The sequence below is a fragment of the Heterocephalus glaber genome, unplaced genomic scaffold (genome assembly GCF_053883595.1).
Source record: "Heterocephalus glaber isolate CG9 unplaced genomic scaffold, H.glaber_assembly_v1.0 deba00001004, whole genome shotgun sequence".
In the NCBI taxonomy this organism is placed as follows: Eukaryota; Metazoa; Chordata; class Mammalia; order Rodentia; family Bathyergidae; genus Heterocephalus; species Heterocephalus glaber.
In genome coordinates, this window is record NW_028258179.1 from 7,784,066 (window position 1) to 7,802,731 (window position 18,666).

The following is an 18,666-nucleotide window of genomic DNA, read 5'->3' on the forward strand; positions in this document are numbered from 1 at the left end:
ACTCATCAGTGCATGAACCCACCAGTGAGTACAGTGCCCCCATGATCCAGTCACCTTCCAAAGGCCACACCTCTGACCACATGAACCTTTGGGGAGGCATTTGAGGTCTAAACCATAACACCACCTGGGAATGCCTGGTGGGCACGTGTCATGCAGGGGACTGCAGCTCCAGGAAGACTGGGGACACTGAAGGGACGAATGGCATGGAGGCACTTGGGGTCCTTCTGGGAGGTGGCTCCCACAGGGCGAGGTCGGAGTACTGTACACGAAGGCCCTGCAGCAGGGCCACAGCCAGCCTCGGTGGTTGATGTGCAGCCATGCCTGTGTCTCGGATCCAGCTGCACCCCAGCTGTGGCAGAGGCTGCATGGCTGCAGAGCCTGAGGCCTGGGTTCCATCCCTCTGCAGGGTTGCTCATCCCTGGTGGAGGTAACCGATGCTCAGGTGTGGGTGAACTGACTCTCCCCCAGTTTGCTTTGTTTCCTAAGTGATTGTGGTCTGCAAACATGAATTTTCCACAAATAAATGAAGTCATAAAAGAAATTCCAAGCAACGACAAAACTGGTGTTTTCCTGCCAAACGCTGCACTTTAATGCGTTGTGTTGAGCCCGTGCTGGAACAAACCCCGTGGGCTGAGAGCATGAAGGGCTCTCATTCATTTCTCGGCTCTGGAAGAATTGGCTGGGGTGGAGTCTGAGGCCCACTTCCTGTTCGCAAATGACCACGTGGCAGTGAGCAGAGAGGAAGCCAGGCCCGCCCTGTCCCGCCCCTTGCTGTAAGGGCCCCAATCCCATCCACGAGGCTCCATCTTCATGAGCCAGTCCTCTCCCAGAGGCCCCGCCCCCTGACACCATCAGCACGGAGGAAGGGTTTCAACACACGGATCTGGGCGGCACGCCCATAATCCCAGCATTCTGGGAGGCTGAGGCAGGAGGATTGTAAGGCTAGGCAATTTAGCAAGATCCTGATTTAAGATAGAAAATACATTTTACCAAAAGCATTTTATCGCCCTCCTCGGGGCGGGATGTTGGCAAGAGGGGAGGAGCATTCTTCCAAAGCTCGATGTTTCAAGTACTGAGGGCCAGGTGTCCCTGCCCCCGTGGCCATGTGACCCCCAACCTACGCTTAGTGCCTATTTTCAGGGCTTGAGCACCTGCAGTTCATTTTATTTTAGAAATAATACATTAGATATTTGTATTTCCCAGAATATGAAAAGGTGCTACAATGTCTGACCACCGTGGAGTGTTTTGGTCCTTAAAATATTTTTAGTTATGTAAAGATAAATTTTAAAATAAAGTAGGGGTCCCTGCCTATTTTATATTGCAGTCGTGTGTTACATACCCATTATTTGCTTCATCATGAGCTTCTCTCGCTGGGAGTGATACGGGTCGTTGCTGAGTAGGGACGGTACTCAGTGCTCGGCTCCTGAAAAGTTACAGCCCATTTAATTCCCAAGGGAAAAATCACTCCTGAGATTTAGGGTTGGAGAAACTGAGGCTCAGAAAAGCTGGGTAACTTCACCAGAGGCCCAGAGCTGGATCAGACCTGTCTCCTGGACCCCGCAAGCCTGGAGCCGTGCCCGGACGCAAGGCTGCTTAGTTGTGCAGCCGCAGCAGCGGTGGCCCTGCCACACTCCCGGGAAGGGGAAGGCTGGGGGGGCTCCCGGCCCACACGCCCTCCACAGGGTGCTCTTTCCACCTTCCGCCTGCCTGTATTCCCTGGGGCTTTGTTACTTACGTTTTAGGCCATTGCTTTGTAGAGAAAGAAAACAGTGTATACTTTCTGTGCAGTATTTCGCTTGTGAAAAGAACCAAGAGCATCCACCGCCAACACCAGCTTCCTCCTCTGCTGCCATAATTTGGCTTCTTAGTGTCCTGAACCAGAAATATAGCTGTATTGGCCTTTCTTTCCAGCCTGTCACGAAGCAGCGGCCAGCAAGTGGCATTTAGGCAGCTGAGCAGGGAGGTTCTCAGCTCGGTTCTGGCCCTGTCTTAGCTTTGGAGATGGAGGCAGTCACTGGCTGGTCTGCAGGGCTTGCCGGGAAGGTGGGCAGGCTCCACAAGGGGGCGCTCTAAATAAGCTTTGGCACCGTACTTCCTGTTTCTGCCAGGCCTGGCGTGTGCTGCTGGGATTACAGTGGCCCGCTCAGGCCGGGTCTGAGGGCTTGGGCAGCTGCTGACTGCAAAGGGCCCTCCTTGTCCTGGTCCACCGCAGCCCACGCCTCCATCTCAGATTCTAGGTGCTTCTGTTGGCTGCTTGTGGAGTCTGAGGGATGAGCTTTGTATTTTTAAGGTTAAAATGATAATTTCTGTGTTGGTATTAATTTTTTTAAAAACAGTACTTTGCTCTGTAGTTCAGGCTGGGCTGGAACTTATTAAGTAGCACAGGCAGGCCTTAAAACTCACAGTGATCTTTCTGCCTCAGCCTCCCAAGTGCTGGGATTCCAGGCATGCACCACTACACCCAGCTAGCATTAAATGTTTTGAAAGCTCCTGGTCATTTCTTCTCCTAGGGCCTGGATGCATGAGCTGAAGGGTTATAGAGAGATTCAGAAAAACAGTTCATTGTCTGCAGACTTCATTTCTTTTGCTGTAATTTTTTTAAGAGAAATTTCTTTTCTCACGGTTTATTAAAGAACAGCTCTCTGGGTGGTAGAATCTCTTGCTGGGAGCCCCTGTCGGCCGTGGCCTTGTGCCCAGCTGCAGGATGGTGAAGGGTAGCAGTGGTGAGGGTCTGCCCAGCCTGTGACCTGGCATAGTTCCAACGTAGCAGCAGAAGTAGATTCTTAAGGACTGGGCAGTAGGCAAGGTCACAAAAGCCACGTGTGTGTAGGGAGTCACAGGACCCCTTTGAACGCGCCATACACCATCTTGAGAGGCTTGGTGCTTGCACATGATAGCTACAGGTTAGCTTCTTGCTGGCGGGGTTCAGTGACTATGAAGTTCAGTCTCCTTTTCAGAACCTTTGTGATTGCTCTGTGTACACCGAGTGTCCCTCTTGGGAACCTATTTTGCTTCAGGTGACAGGGGTCCACCGTGCCACCTGCACACGGTGATTTATGTCACAGTATCTTACCTGACAGGCAGAACCAGCTGTGTGTTTCAATGGTTTACAAGGTAGACCAAAAACCGAGGATCCCAAGTTTTATGGAGCATATTTTATGATTTTTAAATTGTGTACTGGCTTGTTCGTGGTATTTTAAAGTCTCTCATTCCTACAGAAGGGTGGTTCCCCTTTGGACAGAGTGTCAAATAGAGCCAGGTAGCAAATGCAAAGAACTGTTCTCAGCTTGCCTTGTGTAAGCTCCTTGATACACACATACACACACACACACACGCCTGCACGCGCACGCACACACTGCACCCTGGGATGATACAGGTTTATGTGAGTTGTAAGCAATGTTGCTTACATTGCCTATGTTACATTGGGTTGTTCACTTGTATCAGTTATTTTGTTATGAAGTTTAATCTCTACTCATTTGTGAAATCTCAGTACAAAGGAACATATTGCCCATATCACAGAGACTGTGCTAAGGAATTCCATGCACTAAGCCCATCTTACCTTCTTCAGCTTACATTCTAGGCCAGGAGGAAAAGCTGCCTGCAGCATTCTACTGCAGCAGCGGTGGCCAGGCTAGTTGGGGTGCTCCTATGGAAGATACATTGTGAATTGTCGCCGGTTTAGTGACCCCATCTAGTTAGGAGGCTTTCATCCTAGGACAGGCTGTCACTCAGCCAGAAGAAAGAGTTCCGTTTACCTAGTACACGCAGTTGGGAGAGCTGGCCCATGGCACCAGAAGGGTGGTGTCCTGTGTCCGCTGCTGGCACAGGCACGGCCTCCATGCCCACACCAGCCTGTGATGCACACTCGTGCACACCACCCCTGTGCATGGCACGGTCTGGCAGAGAGGCCCGTGCTCTGGGAATGCCTGTCTGTCCTTCAGCCCCGCTGCCCGGCTGACTGCATGTGTGTTGCAGTCAGGGTCCCCCATAGCTCTTTCCTGGCAGCCATTCCTCTGGCTTTTGCCTCTGCCCAGTGACAGCTCACTGGGTGTTGATCCATCTGTGATCCAGGAGCCTGAGCTGGGGAGTCACCTCCTTTCCAGGAGCATGGGGCCGAGTTGGAGAGCCTCGGTTTACTTTTCCATCCTCTGCTCCCAGAGGATGAGATCCGGGTATACAAAGAATCCCGTTTCCCACTGAACATCTGCAGCTGCTCGGCCGTAATTATAGGAGTGTCCAGACCAAGGGTGGCAGTATTAATGAGCCTGTTTGTGCACCCTAATTGCCTGTGCTGGAGCATCATTAAATGCAGGCAGTCTTCTGGGGCTTTCTTCCGAGCGCAGTGTCATCTTGTACCGTTCTGTTCTGCTGACACCGAGGCCCTTGCACTGTTAAAGGATGTGTCAATTAGGCCTGCTCCCTTCGTTCCGGGGCCCATGTAATTCTCCTTCTTGGGTGGCCTGTGGTATTATTTGTTTTTGTTGCTGTTGTTTTTCTCCTTTTTTATGTGAGAAATTACATTAGAGCCACGGGGGGGAGGGTGGTAAAAGGGTATTTTCAAAAATAAGATCTGTCACCCTTGAAAACAAAGCCGTGTGTGTGTGTGTGTTTTGCATAATGAGTCGTCGAGTGTCTGCTAATACAGTTGTGCTGCCTGACATTTATGTAGAGGTTCAGGGCTCTGTTGTACAGGTAGGACAGTAGGCCGTATTAGGACCAGTTTACAGCTGGTAGACATGGATTGTCATACAGCACAGCTGGCATTAGTTGTCTTGGTCACTTGTGCTACGACGAAATACCTGACAGCTGCAGATTAAGCTTTATTTTGGCATGTTTACAGTCCATGGTGGGCGGGCTCCAAGGCAGGAAGCCCGGGCAGAGGAGCATAGCAGACCGGAAGCAGACGGAGTGGAAGGAGGAGCTGGAGGGAGATGGACCCCTCCAGGCCCCGCCCACAGTGACCCGCTTGCAACCAGGCTCCACCCCCACCCCACCCCACCCCCAGTGGCATGTTTGGCTGTAGGCAGCTCCTGGCATCTCTGGGATCCAGTCGCCTTCCAAAGCGCCAGCGATGAGCACCTGAGACTTCAGAGGCGCATCTAGGTATAAACCATAACCCCGGCGAAGCTGTTTCCGGTTTCTGCCTGCAGGGGCGCCCACCGTGGCCGTGTCTGCTCTCCCCACACACGTTCACTGCGCCCTGGCCTTGAGGTGGTGTATTTCCAAAAGCCCCGGGGACGGGTGGGTGGGTGGGTGGCTTGTATTAGGACAGGGTGAGAGAGAGTGAGCTGCTTCAGTTACACTTTGCAGACGAGGATTCATATTCTAAAATTCCTAACAAAGGTGATCTGAGAACAGTGTCTTACCCGCGTTAGGCTGGCTAGCGCTCATGCCTTGCTAAAGGGGAAAAGAAAACACACTTCGGGTTCCCCGAAAGCCCATTGGTTAAGTCTCCCGAGGCGGTCATGGTCCTTGCCCGGCCTCTGCCTTCCTCTTACATTAACCACAAGCATCGCTGGCCGTGAGACCCTGTGTGAATTTGGATCTCCAGGGAAACCACGCCTGGCCCAGGACACCCGACCTCCCTAGACTGAAGAGATCCTGGTCTGGTGTTGACCTTGCGTGGACTTTGTCTTCAGCCAGTGGTTGCAGTGCTGGCGTGAGAAGGAGTCCGGGGGCCTGCCTGGGGCACTGTCTCTTGGAGCGCAGCCCTCTTTTATGTTTAAGTGGGAAAGTAAGCATTTTTTATAAAACACGACATTGCCAGTATCCCTTGTGTGTACATTTTCAAATTTAGTTTTTAATCAAAGCTTTCTCACGTAACAGGGTTTAGTCACAAATTGAAATAATACCTAATACAAAAAGTAAAACACAAGCTTCATATGTAAACCTTATATTCAGAGGTTTTAAAAAACAGAACTTAGTATTTTTTTAAAAAAACACTCTTGCCAAAAATTCTCACGGTTGTGTTGCTGTAAAAGCACATTTTGTAGATGAGCTAAGCCTCTGGCATGAAAGTGGGGGCCGAATCCTTCAAACATCCTCAGTAAATCTGGACTATATTAGGACGAAGTTAGTTACTAAGCTACACCAACCATTTTCAGTACTAATTTGAGAATGGGAGGTGATTTTCCTTGAGTAATCCAAGTGTTTTTGAACATTATTATTTCAGTTATTTCACGTTACAAATGCAAGGACTGCTGCTGTGTTCAGAGTTGCCCTTTTTTACCCTGCTCCGTTGAACTGTGCAGTGGAGCCAGAGGCCTGGCTTTTTTTTTATTATTATTATTACATTCTTTTATTGGTACATTGTAGGAATACAACACAATTGCATTTCTCACTGGGAATTGTACCTTTACATGATGCATCTTGGTTCTTATTTTTCCCCATTCCTAGCCCTCCCTTCACGCCCTCCACCCTTCCCTATTTACAAAGACTTTATTTCCATTTTTTCCATTTCTCAGCATTTTTCCTTTCCCTTCTTTCCTTTCCCCTGCCCCTCCCACTACCCCTACCCCTTTGGACCTTTTCTTCCTATTTTGCATTATCGATTATTCATTCTAATCATTGGTACATTTTAGGTATACAATATAATGACATTCATCATTGGAAATTGGCACCTTTACATAGTCTCTCTTGGTTCTTATTTTTCACCCTTGCCCAGCCCTCCCTTCAACCCCTCCATTCCTCCCTATTTACAAAGATTTTGTTCCTATTTTTCCATTTTCTCATATTAATCACATTCCCTTCTATCCTTTCCTCTAGCCCTCCCACTTCCTTCCCCTTTGCCCCTTTTCTTCCTATTTCACATGACCTATTATACATTTAGTCCTTATGTACACTTTCAGTTTCTCACGCCAGAGAAACTATTCGGAATTTATTCATGTGTGTCCTATTTATTTCACTTAAGAGTATCGCCTCAATGTGCATCCACTTAGCTATAAATGTCTCTAGTTTCTCATTTTTTATGGCTGAGTAGTACTCCATTTAATTTAAAAAAACACATTTTCTTTATCCAGTCTCCAGTTGATGGGCATTTGGGCTGTTTCCAAACTTTAGCTATCACAAACTGTGCTGCTAGGTACATGGGCGCACATATATCACTGTGGTATGATTCTTTTAATTCTTTGGGGAAGATCCCCAGCAGTGGAATAGCGGGGTCAAATGGGACTTCCAGTCCTAGTTCTTTGAGGTATCTCCATACTGATTTCCACAGTGCTTGCCCCAGTCTACACTCCCACCAGCAGTGGAGCAGGGTTCCTCTTTCCCCACAGCCCCGCCAGCATTTGTTATTGGTTGATTTCATGATAGCAGCCATTCTTTCTGGAGTGAAGTGGAATCTCAGCATTGTTTTCATTTGCATCTCTCGAATGACCAGTGATGTTGAACATTTTTTCATGTATTTATTTGCTATTTCTACTTCTTTGTCTGAGAAATGTCTGTTCATTTCAGATGCCCATTTTTGGATTGGGTCTTTACATTTGGGAGGTCTGATCTTTTTAAGTTCTCTATAGATTGGAGATAGTAGACCTTTGTCTGAGGAAGAGCAGGTGAAGATTTTTTCCCACATTGTGGGTTGTCTCTTCACACTGCTGGTGGTTTCTCTTGCTGTGCAGAAGCCCTTTAATAAGAAGAGATCCCACTTGTTGATTGTGCTAGTTCACGGGCAACTGAGGTTTTGTTCATCAAATCTTTTCCTACACCGATGTCTTCAAGGGTTCTACCTAACCTCTGTTCCAACTGGTTCAGAGTTTCCATTTTAATATTTAGATCTTTAATCCATTTTGATTTTAGCTTAGTGCATGGTGAGAGATACACAGAGGCCTGGCTTTTAAGGGGAAATTCTCTCCTTAACTTAGCCGTTGATTTGCTTAAAATTACCCATCCAAGATGAATATGTTTTGGTGGGGACTTTCCTGATCATCACTGAGGTCCACATCCCACAGCTGCTGCCCCAACAAGCTGACTCAGTTATGAAGCTTGTTGAGACGTTTTGATTTTTTTTGCCCCCCTCCCCCAGTGGGCCCAGTGCTGGAATCTTGGTTCCCAGCTTGGCAGTCTTGAGAAGTGGTGGAGCCATGAAGAGGCAGGACTTCATGGGAGGTCTTCAGGTCATTGGGGTGTGGCCTGGGAGGGTAGAGTGGAACCCCACCCCTTCTTCTTCCCTGAATCTTGGCCATGAAGCAAGCAGCTGTGCTGTGCCCTATGCACCCACTGTAGTGTGTTCCTTTGCCACACACCCAAAAGCAGCACGACCAGTCAACCATGGACTTGAACCTCTGAAACCGTGAGCCAAGCAGAAGCTTTTCTCCTTATAAATTGATTGTCTCAGGTATTTGTTACAGAGACAGAAAGCTACCAGCACAAGTCTTTTCAGAAATAACAGAAAGATCTCACTGTCAACTCCTTATCAAGGTTGATATTATTTCAAGCCCCTGGAGACAGTAGGTAATCTGTGATTTTGTGGTGTTATGGAAAAGTGAGGAAATACAGGCTCTGATCTTTTCTGGCAATTTTTTACTCTCAGTCTTGCTATTTTCATACTGTGTTTCTCTCCTGGGAAACATGCCGTGTACATCAACACACATATATGTGCACAGAAATGCCTGAATTAACTCTCACATCGCCAGGGTTAGATCATTAAACACACTATTAGTGAATGCTCTCTGTTTTGATTTTCATGTTAAGACCCATCTCTGGCTCATGGAATTAATTTTATCAATGACATAGAAAATGGTTGTTTTAATACTTTTCTGCACTGCGGCATCGTAGCTGTGTTTTGCCCCAGGATTCCTCTTAATGACTTTAGCCAGCTTGAATTAGCTTGATGTATCATTAATGCATACAAATGGCTTTTATTTTTGTTCATAATCTGTTCATAATGCCATGGCGTTCTGCTCTTCCTAATGTTTTTAAAATGATTAAACAGTGATGTACTTTTTGACCTATTTAGCCTTCTGCAGACTCTGATCAAGAGAATAAGAAAGTGTTACTTAACGAGGAGAGTCAGAGGTTATTGCAGTCTGTAGCTCACATCAAGCAGCTATCTCAAAGTCTAGTAGTTGGTAACAAGTTTTGTCCCCTTATGGGGCATTGAACCTAGGGCCTTTGCACTGAGCTATGTGCCAGCCCTTTTTTATTTTTTATTTTGAGACAGGGTCTCACCACCTTACCTAGGCCAGGCTCAAACTTGCAGTCCTCCTGCCTCAGCCTCACAGAGTGCTGGGTTCCAGGCATGTGCCATTATGCCCAACTCCTCACCCTCTTTGGAGTCTCCTTCAGTCACTGAGGATAGAGCCGCATTGGTTAGCAGCACTGAACTTGTTCAGCTCGTGAGAGAAGCAAACATGATCCTCAGAAAAGATGGTCCTTGTAACTCGAGGTTCCCCCCAGGGTTCTTAGCGGGGAGCCTGGCCAGTGTGCAGGGTCAGACTGTTGACACCCCGTGAAGGACAGCCTTGGAATCTGGGGTGGGTTCCAAGGGTTTAGTGCAGAGCTGTTGGAGCACTCTGACGGGAGTGCAAGGCCGCTGGCCTCCAGCTCACTGGCTGTGTCAGAGGGGAGCTGTGAAGGGGGCTGTGAATCTGTCTAAAGAAAGAACAGTGTCGTTGAGGAGTGCGTTGGATTCTGTGAGATTTGCCAAAGCAAAAAGAAGGATGATTTTTAAAGGATATGAAATTTGCTACTAAAATACCGCCCATAGCACTACCACCCGGGGCAATTACTGTTAAGGCCGTGTGTGTGTGTGTGTGTGTGTGTGTGTGTGTGTGTGTGTGTTTGTGTGTGTACGTGTGTTGTTGCATGTTTGGGGAAATGATTGTGTGCTGAGGTGCTTCGCAGCCTCCTCTTGTACATAAACCCTTTTCCTACCTTGTGATTAGTGAGTTTTGCATTACATTCTATGGAGTGAGTTTAGCAACTTTTTGGCCCGATCCCCTTTTAGCATTTAGTTATTGTTTTCCTATTTTATTTCTTTAGGATTAACACCTCTGTGCGTGGCTGTCGTCATCCAAAAGCTCATCTCGCTCCCTGGTCATTTCCTAGCACCCAGCTCTGGAAGTGAGGTGGAGACCTGGGACTTCTCCTTTGAGGCTTTGACCTTGTTGTCCAGTGGCCTCCCAGTTTAAGTCCCTCCTGCCGCTGTCTTTTTCCACACCCAGCCACACCACATATTTTCATTTTACAAATCTCTATTGGTTTATAGATGGAAAGCAATCAAATCCTATTTTAAATAGGTCTCCCCCTTCATAGGAAAATCAGGTTGCCTCCTGCAGACCGTTGTTTTGCTAAGAGAGGGGAGCCCATGTCTCCAGTGTCCTAGCTGGGCTGTCGAGTGGTGCTTGGGGACCAAGCAGGTGCCGCTGTGCCCACAGATGTGCTCTCTCAGCTTCACCAGGCAGTCTGCCGAGGCTGGCACTGCCCAGTGCCCACCTCGGTGTGGTGTGTGGCAGCAGGGAGCTGTGGGGGTGGCTCGGACACCGGCAGGCCTGCTCTGGCTCTTCCCACTCCCAGCTGTGTGCTTTTACCAGCATGTCGTTCTGAGTGTCACATCAGAGACACACGTCGGGGTGAAGACCATTCCAAGATGGGGCGTGGGATGTGAAAATGCCTGGTTCCTGGGCTTTGCCCCCCATTTCCTTACCCCTACTTTGTATCCTCTCGGCTCCGAGGGGCTCAGGGCCCCCGGAACCCACCTGGCTCGTATTGAATTTTGTGCATCAGCAGTAAGGAAATACTGAGTATCAGGGCTGGGCAAGGGTGAAAAATAAGAACCAAGAGAGACTATGTAAAGGTGCAAATTTCCAATGATGAATGTCATTATATTGTATACCTAAAATGTACCAATTATTAGAATGAATAGTTGATAATGTAAAATAGGAATAAAAGGTCCAAAGGGGTAGGGGTAGTGGGAGGCACAGGGGAAAGGAAAGAAGGGAAAGGAAAAATGATGAGAAATGGGAAAAATGGAAATAAAGTCTTTGTAAACAGGGAAGGGTGGAGGGCGTGAAGGGAGGGCTAGGAATGGGGACAAAATAAGAACCAAGATGCATTATATAAAGGTACAATTCCCAGTGAGAAATGTAATTGTGTTGTATACCTACAATGTACCAATAAAAGAATTTAATACAAAAAAAAAAAAAAAGAACACTGCTGTAATTCAATAAACTGCCACTAGGGGACATCAAAAGCTCACGTTCAGATTTTTTTCTTTTCTGTCACCATGGAGAAAACCGACATAATGAAACTAACGCTGGTTTAAGAGACCATTTGGACCCGTAATAAGATACACTCCATAAAATGTGCAGAGGCACCGGATCGGCAGCCCACGAGTGCACGAGTTTCATTCATTGGAGTGAGCAGGAGAACAAAATAGAGATGAAATTATGTGTTCTACAGCTAAAGGAATCCAAATTCCTTCTTTTGTGCTGTGCTTAACTTTGCAGAAGAATGAAACAAAATTCAGCTGAAAGCTATTTCTTCCTAGAGTCAGAATGCATGGATCTATTAGCCCATCATTCTCTTCATAGAACCCAGCCAGACTCCCCAGCCTGAGCACAGTACCCGTGTCCAGTTAGTGTCTGAGGCCGCAGGGCCGGGGTCCCTGCCACCAGCCTCCACCCGCCTGGCCTCTTCCTGTCCGGGGGCAGCAGCCTTGCCTCCTTGCAATGTGATGATTAGACAGAGACGACGACAACAACAGAACCCTAATGCCCCCAGCAGGTGGAAGGGAGCCCTGGACTTGGGGAGAGCAGCTTTGCCCTGAGGCCAGCACGGAAGGCAGTGGTGACCCTTTCAGAGAACCCGCTGCAGTTGGCATTGCCAAGAGATTGGCAGTGGGAGTGGTAGAAACAAATCTGGCCTGTACTCTGTTAGTGCTGGAGAGTCTTCTGACTTCTTGAGGTGTTTTTTGTATGCAGCATATTATTAGGTTTTGCTTCTTGACCCATTCTGCCAGTCTATTTCTTTTGATTGGTGAATTGAGACTATTAACATTGATGGTTATAACTGATATGTATTGACTTATCATTGTCATGACTTTTTCTTTTTGTTGGATTCTCCCCCTTTACATTTAATTTCTTGTCATGCCAAATGGATTCATTCTGCTGGGCTTCCTGGGGTTGTGACTCTCATTGTCTGTTCCTAGGATATTGTCTAAAATTTTTTGGAGTGCTGGTTTGGTATTCATGAAATTCCTAAGGTGCTCTTCATCATGAAAGTGTCTTATTTCTCCATCAATTTTGAAAGATAATTTTGCAGGGTATATCAGTCTGAGTTGGAGGCTGTTTTCCTTTAGGGCTTGCATTGAGAAGTCTGCTGTGATTCTGATAGGCTTTCCTTTGCATATGATTTGTTTCTTTTCTCTAACTGCTTGTAGAACTTTGTTCTTCTGTTGAGTTTCTGGAATCTTAACAATTATATGCCTATGTGTAGATTTTTTTTGATCAAGGCTATTTGGAGTCCTATATGCCTCACTTATCTGTACGTCAAGTTCTTTTCCCCTGCTTGGGAAGTTTTCTGCCATCACTTCTGTGAACAGTTTTTTTATGTCATCTGCCATCTCTCCTGTTTCTTCATTGACTCCAATCAGTCTTATGTTATTCTTCTTTGCATTGTCTAGCAGCTACTGGATTGATTTCTTGTGGTCCCTTACAATTTTGAAGCAGTTTTTCTTTTCCTGGTCACTAATTGCAGTCTTATGTTCTATATCTGAAATTCTGTCCTCACATTGGCTCATTCTGGTGTGTAGAATTTCAGTGGAGTTTTTAATCTCCTGGAAATCTGTTTACATCTGTTTTATGGATTCCATTTGTTTCCTGTGTTGGGAAACCATCATGTTCCTCAGCTCCTCTATTTTTTTAATCTGTGTCCTCTCTAGATTTATTAATCATGTCTTGCACTATAAGCACAATCTCTGCTGTTATCTGAGAAATTATTTCTGATTTCACTTTTACCAGATTCTCTTTTGTTGCCAGTTCAGGGAGTCCAGGTGGTTGAGTATCAGATTGTTCCATCTCATTTCCCTTTGGGGTTGCTGTAGGTGATCTGAAGTCTGGTTTTGAGACTTGTTTACGTGTCTCCTCATTTTGACAGGGGGTGGGGGGGTGGGAGCAGGGTGCTGGTGGTGCCCACGAGGCTCACCTCCTCTGAGCTCAGAGTGGTGGAACGGCAGCCCAGAAGCCCCTTCCTTTGTGCTGGGTGCCATGGAACAGTTCTTTAAGCTTTTTTTTTCTCTTGTTTTTCTACCTCCTAAGATAGAGGGTTCCCCCACCACTACTTACTATTTGCTTATTTTTCCTTCTGCTCTCTTCTCCTGTATAAATGCCATTAGAATTTTAGAAATCCTGGCATCTCTGATCAGAAAAATTTCAGTTTCTTTATTTGTAAAATGAAATTCATGAAACATTCGTTTCCTCAAATGAGAAATATATCCAATCATAAATTAAATATTCCTCACTAATTAGGTTCCTTTTATCTGAGTACTTAGATATTGACTCTCTGAAACTTGAAAATGAGCAAATACAGGTCCAGGATTTAGCTCAGTAGTTCTACCTCCTGCCTCGCAAGTGCAAGTTCCCGAGTTCGATTCCCTGTACCAAAAAAAGTGGGGGGGAGCAAACACGTATATTTTGGAGAGATCTGTCATTTTCAGCTTTTGGAGTAGTAAAAAAAATGCCAGAATATCATGGGAAAGAAACATTTTAAGTAAAAGGAATGATTTTGTTAGATTGGAAAGTTAGATTTTTCAGCCCCCGAGAATTAGGGTGGTGTCTTCAGCGTCTGGCGTGGATGCAGCAGGGCCCTCGTTGTGTGGCATTTGGAGCAAATGCAATGATCGCAACGTGGGGTGCGTTCTGGGGCCTGTGGAGGGGAGTTGGACTCTGTTGTGATGTTGAGATGCACACAGGCTCCGGGCCTGTGGCAGTTGGCTTTGTTGCCCAATGTACTCGGCCTGGTGGTCCAGTGCCCATTTCAGCCTTTGCAGCCAGCTCTGTCTCCATCTCTTTTATTAACCAGAGTCCATGATTAATTTCTGAGGGAAGAAGACAAGCCTGCTGCTGCTCAAATGCAGTTTAAAAAACATCGATCTTGTAAATAATGATCCCCGATTACAGACCTCGGCAAATTTCCTACCGACTCAAGTAATTCCAATTAAACTCAAGTGAAATGATTATAGGATCGGATTAGAAATCGATAGCACTGGGTCCGTGCCTGGGCAGTTTCCCTCCTTTGTTCCCAGGGTGAGGGACCTTGAAGCTCCCTCCACACCATCTTGCCACAGCTACATCAGGGACACAAGGGCAGTATGTTGGCCCCAGTGCCACGCACAGCACCCGCAAGAGCAGCCCAGGCATCAGGGATGGGCACTCAGGACAGCCAGCCCGGGCCAGCGCAGGGCCCGCATCGCACACCCGGTCCTTCCCCTCCTTTAACTGCAGGGTTTGTGGTATCTTCTCTCCTTTGTGTTGTTTGCATTGAGTCACTGGTTCGTGCTACTACATGATCTTTTTTAAAAATTAGACATGGGCAAGAGAGATTGTGACAGGCCTCCCTTGGTCCTCCGTTCTCTACCCGCTTCCTTGGCAGGCTCTTTCCCCAAAGGGTTATTAGAGAAACTCAGCTGTTCTGGTTCACGCCATTGTGTGGTATGAGGACAATTAAGGTGTTGAAGAAATTAAGTAATGTAGGAAGACCCCTTTCAGCATAATGTATAATTCACTTAGCTGCTCTAAAACATGATGGTGGGGATGAGGGAGGGGCATAGAAAGCCATTTGGGTGATAGAGGGCAGCATCCTGTACCACTTCCCACCTGGCCAGCACTTCGTCCCCAGCTCAGGGCGACCGAGCGGGGCCTGTGCAAACAATCTGATTAATATAACCTGTTGGGAAAATACAGAAGTCAATAAAAATTACCTATTATCCCACCTGCTATCATTTTATTGTTAATGTGCGTGTAGTCAATTTTCAATACTTTTGAAGTACACTTGGGACTTTGTCCTTTTTAATTTGCTTTTAGAAGACCTGAGGCTCGTTACTGTATCATGTGATTTCCTCTGAAAGCTCTATTTCTGTGACCTTGTGGCATTCCTACCTCCCACTGCCTGCTGTAGATTGAGCAGCCCCGAAGACGCAGCCTGGGCTCTGGGTTCATGGTTGTGGGCGTTTGAGAGCCTGAGGTCCCTGAGATCCACCTCCCGGTCCAGCATCTGCTCACAGCAGTGTGGGTTCCTTGAACTTGGGTCAGGCGTGCTCGGCTTGGAGGCTCGGCCAGAGCCAAGGTGCAGGGATGGATGGGTCCTGAGAGCGTTAGCCTGACACGGTCCCCTCTCCTGCATTCTGCTCACAGGGAACCATGCGGTTAGGGGAAGCCAGCAGCCACAGGTGAGAGGAGCCCCTCCTCGCTAAGTCAGATTCTCATTGCAAGTAGCAGAATGGATATCACAGGGATCATCCAGTAGGTGAAAATTACAAATGGCCTTGAGGCTCTTTGTGACCCCTTTTTGCTGACAGATTACAAAGCTAAGTCAGGTTTTATAAAGATCTGTCCCTAAGTTCCTCGTAAGTCTAGTGTGAGGATTGAAGGTCGAGTCTGGCACACTGGGAGTCTTCCCAGACAGGTATGAAAGTGACCTAGAGGAGCTGATGGCTGTGGAAGAAACATGGTGGCCAGTGGGTGGTTGGAGTCAGTGACGGACTCAGGAATATCCAGTCCCAGTCCCAATCCCAGGGTGGTGAGGTGAGTGGGCAGATGGGCTGAGAGGCGCCACACCCTAGTGCCCGGAGTCGTCTTTGAGCAGCCTCTGACAAGCTGGGCGCAGGCTTCTGCAGATGGACGAGGCAGGTGTGGAATGGGCAGTTCTTGGACCTTCCGCTGGGACCCTGGATGCATCCCCCTTGTAAGTGGGAGGCAGAAGAGCAGAGTGGGGGAAGAGAGACAGCATGCAGATAGCGAGAGGGTCCAGTGCGCCAGGACTGCGGCAGGAGACCATAGGCTTGGGTGGACACGCGGGAACACAAGGGCCTTTTCCCGCCAAGGCCTAGAGACCCGCCGGCGCATGGGACGGGAGGCGCAAGAAGAGCTCCTTCAGGCCTCGAATCTTCCCTAGGGCTGATCCCAGCCTGGAAGGGCCGCCTAGGAGGCTCACGGGATGGAGCAGAGGGCCCGAGGCCACTAGCTCCTTCTGCAGTGCTGGTTGCTCCCCTCACCAGGGCTACAGTCAAGGGAGCCGCTGACCTGAGCTCCTACTCCCCCCTTCCTCCCTCCAGCCCCAGCCGGCCCCAGCACCCCAGTCCCAAAAGCCGCATCACACACAGCTCTGCCTCCTGCTCCTTCGAATCCCGAATCCCGGTGCAGCTGCTGTCTCCCCTGGTGGGTCCTCCTCTGCCCCGCCCTTCCTCCATGGTTCCTCCAGCCCCAGCCCCAGCCCCCTTGTCTTCCCCGTCATGGCCTCTGTTGTTTCCTAGACCCGGCGCATGCATTCCGTGCTTCTGCGTCCAGCAGGGAGGAACACGGTGGGCAGAACAGGCCGTGGCTCCTGCTGACCAGGCGTCACGCAGTGTGCATGCCGGGGGTGTGCCCCGGGGTGCTGAGTACCAAGCACGCTCTTCAGGGCGCTGGCTCCGGAGCCCAGGAGCAGCCATCAATTCCCTAACCCTGCACTGGCTGCAGACGATGCTTGCAGCCTTACCAGTGCCCCCAAGGCGAGGCAAAGCAGCTCAAGATTGAAGGGCAGCTGGTCAGCTCACGAACCTGGTGACACTGCAGCCGTCGAAGTTTGTGCGAGTCCACTTTGCCGTTCCCACAAGGGCAAAGCCCCTGACGCAGCCCCCCGGCCCTCTTTCAGCAGCGCGTGACTACTTGTTCCAGAAAAGGGCCTCGAAGGCTGAAATGGGTCCATCACAGCTGCCGCAGCCCAAACCCAGGTGGAATTAGTGACTCGATGAGGAGGATGCTGGCAGTAAATGAAACCTCCCGCAGCCCAGCTGTGCCCATAACTTCATTAATGGCGGGACACCCTGAGAAACTCCATTTCGCCTGACCAACTTGCTGTTTAATTCCTCAAAGCTGTTATCGAGTAGCTCCTTGTGGATAAGCTGTGAATTCAAAAGATACTTGAATCTTCCTCTCAGGTGTTGCTTGGTTACCATGAAAAGAGCACTCAAGGATTATAGCCCATGAAGGTCAAGCTCAGCTGAATAGTAGAATCTTCTACACCATGGTTTGGCATCGTGCTGCCTCAGTTTACCCACTGTGAGATGGAGATATCTTCCTTATTACCCTCTTCTGAGAATGCCTCCAACTGAAATGCACCTGTAGGTTGCTCATGGATATTTTGCAATAAAATCCCTACCTGTCGTAAAAGTAGCAGGAGGCCCAGGAAGATGACATGACAGAGAAGCGCATCCTCACTAGCCACTGCTGCAGTGGAGGCCAGTACCATGGCCAGCCCATGGCGGGGCCCCTCTGCCCTTCGGGAGCCTTCTGCCACCTCTGGGTTGGGCCTGTTTCTTCACCTGCCCATCCTAGCTGCTGTAATGGCTCTGTCCATGCTGTAGGGCTATAGGACAAAAAAGCACTGAGTCCTTTGTACCCATTCTTTTTGTCTCCATTTTGGAAACAGGTTAATTCACTGAATTCTGATCCTTTTAAGTAATAACGCGGACTCCTTCATCACAGCCGCTGGGCCTGTTGAGGGGACTGAGTGACTAATCACTTTCTCCCTGTGACGGTTCTCTGAGCTGGCAGGTGCAGGGCCCACTTTGGATAACTACAGTTTATTCACTAATTAACGGGCTGCCCTTTGTTTCCTTTCTTGTGCTCACACGTAAAATAGTAAGTCCCGCCTGTAAATATTGCTGACATTCATGGAAGAGATTTGTTTTTCCTGCTTGAAGAGAGATATTTTCTCTTTGAAGATGAGCATCTCCATATCTCGCTTGCAAGTCAGTTCAGTCTGTCTTTTTAAAAGATGCTTAGCAAAACTAAGCAGGCCCAATACAAAAGTTATTACTATGAGCCCAATACAAAAGTTATTACTATGAGCGAATCTAAATTTCTTAATCTCACTCATCTTGATATACTGTCCTATAGTTAAGTATTAGCATGGGTGAACCAACCACTAGTGTGAAATCTTAGATGATTCAAACAATAGATGTCTGGACCCTGGGTGTCAGGCACATTTTCCCCTGAACGTGGGATGTGAATCCAAGAAGCCACATTAAGAAAGTCCAAGAAGCAGAAATGCCAGCTGCCTGGCCGCACACAGCCACATTCCAGACCCTGTGTCATTTCCTCTGTCTGGGGCTGGGAAACAGGCATGTGCAGAGCCCACCAACCGCTGCTCTTCAGTGGGCCGAGGCTGGGGTGGAGCCCTCCTTCCATCTCAGTGGGCAGTGTCTCCGAGCCAGCATGGATTTGGGCGCGTCAGGCAAGCTAGTGAGAAACTCAGGATCAGACATCAAAACCTCTGAGCTTAGTCGCCTAGAAATTGCTCATAGGAAAGCCTTTGAGGACTGAGAAAAGCAACACGAAGATGGAGTGAAGCGCAGTATCCAGATGGAAGCTGGGTCTAGATGCAGTGATTAAAGTAACTGTTGGGCTGCTCCCAATTATGTGGCCCCAGCGGACTTCCGGTGACCCGAGGTGGTATTGTCGGTAAGTCTAG

General features: G+C 48.3%; 1 protein-coding gene and 1 long non-coding RNA gene across 10 annotated transcripts in view; one reads left to right on the forward strand and one right to left on the reverse strand.

The window, feature by feature from the left end:
• Window positions 1-18,666, forward strand: part of Agap1 (ArfGAP with GTPase domain, ankyrin repeat and PH domain 1) — a 483,149-nt gene that overhangs the window by 193,684 nt on the left and 270,799 nt on the right. The gene's annotated exons all lie outside the window — the stretch shown is intronic.
• LOC110346397 (uncharacterized) overlaps window positions 224-18,666 on the reverse strand; it is a 33,155-nt gene continuing 14,712 nt past the window's right edge. The window contains exons 2-4 of the long non-coding RNA XR_002390424.2: window positions 1,736-1,872; window positions 1,340-1,423; window positions 224-705 (exon numbers count right to left, since the gene is read on the reverse strand). This is a non-coding gene — a long non-coding RNA (uncharacterized LOC110346397). The remainder of the gene's footprint in view (window positions 706-1,339; window positions 1,424-1,735; window positions 1,873-18,666) is intronic.